Source organism: Amblyomma americanum, unplaced genomic scaffold (genome assembly GCF_052857255.1).
Source record: "Amblyomma americanum isolate KBUSLIRL-KWMA unplaced genomic scaffold, ASM5285725v1 scaffold_13, whole genome shotgun sequence".
Lineage (NCBI taxonomy): Eukaryota > Metazoa > Arthropoda > Arachnida > Ixodida > Ixodidae > Amblyomma > Amblyomma americanum.
Window position 1 is genome coordinate 1,850,381 of NW_027526485.1, and position 8,074 is coordinate 1,858,454.

The following is an 8,074-nucleotide window of genomic DNA, read 5'->3' on the forward strand; positions in this document are numbered from 1 at the left end:
GCCGCGAGGTTCGTAGCTCCAGCAAACGTGGTTGTCGGTGAGTGAGAAGTTTATATCAAGGAAGCGGATTTCCCCGCCAGATGGTAGTTCATGGGTTAGTTTTAGTGGGCTGAGATTATTCTGGAAGGCTACTAAAGTCTGGCTAGCTTCGTGTTGAAGGGATTTCTGGTCACAGTCAATAAAAACTAAAAAATCATCCACAAATCTAAACACCTTAAAATCCTTTGACCCCTCCAGGTACCGCTGGAGGGCTCTGTCATGGTAGCTTAAAAACAGATCGCTGAGCACCGGTGCTATACAGGAGCCTATACATACACCTTCCTTTTGTAGGAAGGGTTGGTTGTTCCAGGAAATAAAAGTATTTTTCAGGTAAAACTGCAAAAGTTCAAGAAAGCCACTACATGAAACCCCGGCATCATTTTGTAAGGGGACAACACCGAAGTGGTCGATGCTGTCTTGAACATATTCTAGTAAAGAAGCATGTGGCAGTGAGTCAAACAATTATGTGGTACCAAACATCAAACAGCGTACGTGGACTGTGTAGACTGTGTTGTGTACTGCATCCCTCTATCTTGTGGCAAAAAGTATGTTGGGCAAACGGGCTGTTGTCTCAATGACCGGCTACGCCAGCACAACAACAATGTTAAAAATTCCTTCGGAAGCAACCTAGCCATTCACTGCAGTAAGTGCCGCAATTGTGCTCCATTGTTAAATCAGTGCCACATCATCGGACGTAGTCGTGATCAACTAACCCGAGAGATTATAGAAGCACAGAACATAGCATCACTGGGTAGCCCTTCTGTAAGCTCACCGTCCATTTCATTGTCAAAAAAAGAACTTGCCTTCCTCAGGGTATCAACGTAATCGTGCACTTATCTCCTTGGTTCTTTTAGTCTCGGTAGCTATACTGTGCATTCTCGCACGTGTAGTTTACTGCCGTGTCATAAAAGCGTTCGCGAACTGTTTAAAGCACTTGCGGTTTTACGAAATAAACAGTTGGAAGTAGCGCTCGTCCCTGTCTGTTCCCTCTGCGTCCTCGGTGTTTTAGCGCTTCTGAAAATGTCAAATCTGCACCAACTAGCCCGATCCGCTACCCTTCTGAAGTTCAGCTTCAAACGTCTGTTATGATTTATGGTTTAGGAGGTTTAACGTCCCAAAGTGACTGAGGTTATGAGAGACGCCGTAGTGAAGGGCTCACGAATTTTTGACCACCTGGGGTTCTTTAACGTGCACTGACATCGCACAGTACACGGACCTCTAGAATTTCGCCTGCATCGAAATTCGACAGCCGCGGCAGGGATCGAACCCGCGTCTTTTGGACCAGCAGGCGAGCGCCATAACCACTCAGCCACCGCGGCGGCTCCAAACGTCGCTTAATCACTGTCCATTGCAAATAACTGTGGCTTTCCGAAGCGCATGGAGCTTCTGCTATTCAGTACAGGACAAAGGCAGAGGCAATCGAATAAATGCTGCACCAACAAACGAAAATAGTTAAGAACAGCTTTGACTTTATTGCTATGTAGTCAAGTTCTCACTCAGGTTTCTCGCTTAGGTAATAATCCATGACCCATGATTAGAATCCATGATACAGTATCGAGTATCCTGGGCTTGTTACTGATATATTTTTCAGGAGTACAATTCTTTATGGAATCGGCTTACGGTATTGAAAGCAGTTTTTTTTACGTATCGCGCCCAGTACTTCATCAAGGAATGCGTGTGCTGAAAGAAAGCATCGCAAGCAGGGAATTTTATCAAGAAAGAACTTAACGTGCACTTGTCCCTAGGCATGCGTATAATACAGCGCGGGAATACCGCACCTATGTAAAGAAGACAGACAAGCTACCGCCAGCAATGTGCAGCTAGTTGCTTAATAGTGGCCCGAAAATCGGTTTTTATCAATATTGAAGAAATAAAAAAAATTAGTTCCAATAAATTACATCACTTGAGCTTATAAAAGCAATATACTTTAAAGTTTCCTTTTTTTCTGTGGAAGGTGCAGGGCAACAGGCTTGTACAGCATGACCCATTGGCGAAGCGAATTATACTAACGCTTCACTAGCATTTTCCAGGCTAGGGTTGTTTGCAAGAAATTTTCGACGAAATTAACGGCTCAGCATGAAAACAAAGTTTAATAACGATATGAACAAAACTTGTAAAAGACTTTTGAACAAACTGAGGTGCTGTATTTACAGAGATGGGCCCTTTGGTAAATTTTGGAAATAGCTCAATTAAGGTTAGCCTTCATGCAGCGTCACATTTCGGTTCTTGTGGACCCCAGTAGGCGGAGACACGTGAAATGCAAAGCAGCATGGGCGTGACCTTGCAGTGGCAGGAGGGGGGAAATTCGAGCCGTTCGCATTAGCAGGAGTACCCAGCCGCTCCGAAACCGTTACGCGCTCGAGCGGCTTTTAAGTGTCGGGAAGCCCTCAATTCAAGCTGAAGGACCAGGCGGGACCAGGACACCAAGGAGGAAATTCTGAGGAGACCAGGTGTGAGTACCGCAGCTTTTCACAGCTCACTTACCTTCGCGTCGTTTGGGTTCCACTTGCGGCCTAGAGCCTTCGAGTTGCTGCGCAATTTTGTAGGAAGAAATAACATCCACAGTTACGAACTGCGTGGAAAAGGCTGCAAAAAACGGAGGAAGAGTCCTGAAACATGCGTCACCATTTTATTTTATGACTCGTGTTTGAAGTACTCTACCGTCAACTCAATGCATGCTCTAAACCTGTGGCGGCAAGAGTAAGAGAAACAATCAAAGCTCTTTCGCGTGCACCCGCTATAATTATCATGTTTAATACCGCCGTCGCCATCGTCCGAACCAGTAAAAGCTTGCCCGCTACTGTGAAGCGCGTAGTTCGCAAGTGGGACTGCCTGAATCGTTGCACCTATCGGAAATAAAGTGAGAATAAAATTAAAAGCTGACAAATATCGAGTCTTGTAGAAAATAATAATTGAGGAGAACGCATACAGTTTTGTAGTGCACCGGTGACTCGAACCTAAGTGATGAATGGGTGCGTAAAACCCGCATTGCTTTAAGGTGTGAAAGTAAAAGTGCGTTTGTTGATACTACAATAATTGAAGCCGATGTCGAGTGAGCCGCATCAAACCACGCATTTTTTTCTGTTAGGTAAACGCGCCTATGTTTTTCTTTTCGCTGTGGATGGACAAGAGAAAATTTCATGCTATACAGACGTTTTTATTTCTATAATGTACTGGATCACACCAAGAGTAGAAAAGCCTTTCGATTTGGTCAACGACTACGTAAGCACTGGGTGGGGTGTTAACATTGGCAATATTAAAACCCAATTTATTCAGCCATCGCGTGCCAGCTTACACAAATATTGTGCGAATAAATGTTGAGACAGGTAAGAACAAGGTTTAAAATGGGGTGTGTTAAGAAGTAACTTCAACGAATGTTATAAGAGATACGCGTTATCTCGAATTGGTTTTCCTTCCACTTGCGCAATCCAGGAATTTTGAAACCCGCCGAGTCCTATCATTAGCCAAGAATACCTATGCTAGGGTAGTAGTACAGTCCATCCTCACGATAGCTGAAGTATTGACGTCGACATAAGAGAAATAACTAAGGAATGACGATTCTTGTTGGAAGCTCGGCTAACACTGGCTATAACGAATCTGCGGCTATCATGAAGGAATCACTGGTCCCTATTGTCTTCGCTATGAGGTTGACTGTATTTTCTTTATACCCCAGTGCGATTACGAAAGTAGAAGAAGTGGTTGAGACCAATCTATTCAGTATTTTCGGCGGCAACGTAGTTTCTGTTATTTGTTTTCACAGCAATTTAAAAAAAAAAAGATTGTAGAATATCAAAGAGATCTCGTGCACTATGCGCTACAGTACTGCAGCCTGCGAAACCGAGTTTTGAATGACTTAACGGGTGTGCTGACCGCGTCGATGTGAGCGCACGCTACTGAATCCAAATTTGTCCACCAGTGGTATACGCACAAAGAAAAAGTTGCTATGGCAGACTTCAACAACTGAACTGCACCCATTTGGTTTCGCCTTCTCTTTTAGTATATGCGATCGCCGAATAAATTCTACGCTGCAGCCGGCTTTACATTTCCTTGCGGTAATTCTTCTTCTATGGTGTCTGAAAAACCGCGAAAAGCGCTCGACAGCAAGTAGCTGGCAGGTCCGAAACAAACCATGAAAGTCATGAAGGGGCCCGAGGTAGCCGACGCCGGGTTCGTTTTTTCTGTCTCCGGAGGTCGGAGCCCGTTGCGTTTGGTGGATGGTCGGGCATCCCTTCATCAGGGCCGCCCCATTGGGCCATCTTGACGCCCTCCCTGTCCTGGAAGGCAGGCCAGTAATGGAGTCGAGGTATATTAAGGGTCAGAGCAAAAAACTCGCTGTCCCCATTTCCATCCCAATACCCATCACGCATTTAACCTATCCTCTCCGCTACGTCGCAGGGGAGATCAGGGGAGTATCCCCGGCCCACTTCCCTTGGGCTTGGGTCGCTACCTAGCTTCCCCCCACCCCCTCATTCTTCGATTTTCGCCACATACGGGTGGTAAAAATAAATCCTTGCCTTCGGGCCTTTCCATTTGTCTTCAGATGGCATTAAGCATTGTGCACGTTAGTGGTGTAAGCAGGGGCTTATTTGTCAATCTTTTTAGGTTGCCCCAACCTAACGAATGTAGAGATAGTTGGTTCATGCTATAAAATTGAATGGCGCGAAGGGTTAAATCACTGGAAATACAAGGGCACAAACAGTGCCTCTTTCTGCCCTTCCTGGTTCCTTTGATCGTGTGTATCGGGGCGTTGAAATTTACCAGTTGCCTACTTATCACTTATCAGGGGCGACGGCACGCATTGTCATTGTCCCTGAGGAAGGCGCCTGCTTATTTCGACATAGCACGTACACTTCTTCCAAGACATGGTTCACAGCATTGTGACGTTGCGTAATGGTGTGCATTTACGTCGGGGTTTTTCTTCACATTTTTGTGGTTCATCTAACGGGAAGAAAAAAAAAACAGTAGGCCGCCGCTAAAAATTCAGTAATAACGCGTGGTGTAAAATAATTTGTGAAATATCTGCATTATTATTCTTAAGTAGTAAATAATTCCCCGAAACTGACAAACAGTATGTATTGCGCAAGCCCACTTCAAGGAACTTAAGAAGCCTCGGTTCCTGTCGCGGGAAATGCGCGATATATCTTAGGCTTGAGCGGCCATGGAATCTTGAATCCGTACACTCAAGCTTATCTCCAGCGATGCCAACAATTTTCCTACGCTTCAACACACCCTTCTCCGCTTCAGTAATAAATCGAAGCCTAAAAACTTATTTCCATATCCGATATTTAGATCTGGTAATGTTTTATCGAAGCCTACATATCATACTTCAAGCGCGTCAGTCGCTCGCCCGCTCTTTTTTTGTGAGAAACGTTGAAGGGGATTCAAAGGCTGCTCAGGAGATACGTCTCTAATATCAGGGATATGAGTAGTGAGGGATATCAAATATGTGGCACGTTTCATTCGAAAAGAACTGTAAAAGGCGATGAACAGCTGACAGGAAACTGTCATAAGTAGAAGAGCACTTCAGCGATAAAAGCAAAATACGCTTCCACGTAGACGCCTGTTCTGTCAACGATGGGGCTCGTACAGAGGCCCAAGCCTACAGATAGTATACCGCGTCGCGCGTAGGCACAATACGTATAGAAACTTTTGTGCGATAATGTAAAACTTGAAAGTCTTAGAGCATCGCCATATTTTTCCAGATTGCCGCATGTGTAGATGCGTATCATATATGAGTGCAGCAGGTGCACAGTGGGCTTGGGTGACTGTAATCAAGAGAAGGAAGGCAGTGGAAAAATGCTCGACAATTATGCGGGGAGTGAACGCGGACGCATGAAAATTGTCAACTCATTTCCGATTTTTTTGAAAAAAAAAGTTCGGCTTTTATAGATATCTGAAAGTGGGCTTTCACAATCATGGTATGTATATACGGCGGGTTCACAGCGATTGTCTTTGCAACTTTCAGTCATTTAAACAAATTGCCACTGTTGTTTACTTTGTTATTACTCGTTATTTTAGGAATACATACAACATCAAATGCTGCCGTTTTCTGAAAAACAGCCACGTTTTCATTCAGCATGACGTCGAAATCACTAATGTGGAGTCTGTGCATGCCACGGTAGTTCAGCCTATGTACCTCTGTGCCTGAGAGCTTTCCTTTTTGAAAAAATGCAATACCATCGCACCCATGAGGACCGGTGGTAATTTCCCTGAACCGTGCCGTCCTGAACGCTAATTTGTAAATTCTCGGTGATTACCAACTTCCTTGCTGTAATGTATAGGCCTTATGGATGGAAATTCGAAAATGGAAGCAATAGCTTGTCGTAAAGGATTCAACAGCACTTCAGCTGAGAGAAGAACGCCGGCGACGCGACGAGCCATTCGTCTCTAAGCACCCACTAGTAAGTTTAGGGTAAGGAGATATTGCACTTTCGCCGCTATAGACCTATCCAGAAATTAATCTGAGCAGTTTGTTGCTCCTAACGTAGTTGAGCATAACCCATTTAACGCCAACTGAAGATAGGAAACCAATTTAGAATCGATACTTTTCGTTATCAACCATGATGCGCCAAGACGAGTGCAATACATAGGCTAATGACCACACGTTCAACACCCTCAAATCAGACTGCAAATCAAACCACCCTTTCCCGAAAAAGGTTCCTTGAAATCCAGAAGTGTTGCTTGTTAGGCGAGTTGGTGATCCATGAAAATAGAGCAGCGCGTAACAAAACAGGACACAAGGGAGAGACACAGAACGACACGAGCGCTAACTATCAACTGTTTATTTCTTGCTGTCGCTACGTATAAATACATGAGCCACAACTCGAAACGAAAAACAAAAAAGATTGATGAGTCAGCCTTTCGCTGGTTTCCATCGTTCTAGATAGGAGAGCTCTTTAGCTGACAATGCCACTGATGCCACGCTCACACACTTGTTACCAGCACGCAAAATACTACGAGCCTCAATAATCTCTCGAACAATCTTATCATTGTGGCGGGTTATGATTTGGCTCTTCTTAAAAAGTGGCATGCACGAATTTGGAAGGTCCCGTTTCTCAGCCTCGACCTTGCAGTGACGACAGTGTTGGCTTAGGTGGCCCGATTTGCTTTCATTAAGATTGTAGTCATGTTCTTTTAGCCTGCTATTCACACATCTCCCTGTTTGCCCAATATACTCATGGCCACAAGACAACGGTACGCGATAGACAACACCCTCCTCACAAGTGACAAATCGTTTCTGATGGTCTATTACACATCTTTTTTTCTCCTGGATACCGCACGGATTGGTCTTTTTGCAAAGCATAGACAGTTTTACGGGTGCTGAAAATACAACTTCAACGCCTGCTCGTTTTCCTAGTTTCTTTAGGTTGTGGGATGTATGATGAATGTAAGGGATGACAGCTACTTTCTTGCGATCCTGCTGTTCATTGGTACCTGCCTGCTTGTTGAACAATCGTGCTTTTTTCATTTTTTGCAGCGGGCCTTCAGCCACAGAAACAATTAGTGGCCCAGGATACCCAGAATCAGACAGTCGTCTAATCTGTGATGCTAAGCATTCTTGCATCATGTGCTCACATGAGCTTTTGAGCGCATTTGTCAGGCAATACTTGATAATGCCTCTCTTTACCAGTTTCGAATGCGCCGATACCGCTGGCAGTAGGCCTTTTTTTTTTGCACGAGGTTCATGCACGAGGTTTTAGGTTGGGGCAACCTAAAAAGATTGACAAATAAGCCCCTGCTTACACCACTAACGTGCACAATGCTTAATGCCATCTGAAGACAAATGGAAAGGCCCGAAGGCAAGGATTTATTTTTACCACCCGTATGTGGCGAAAATCGAAGAATGAGGGGGTGGGGGGAAGCTAGGTAGCGACCCAAGCCCAAGGGAAGTGGGCCGGGGATACTCCCCTGATCTCCCCTGCGACGTAGCGGAGAGGATAGGTTAAATGCGTGATGGGTATTGGGATGGAAATGGGGACAGCGAGTTTTTTGCTCTGACCCTTAATATACCTCGACTCCATTACTGGCCTGCATT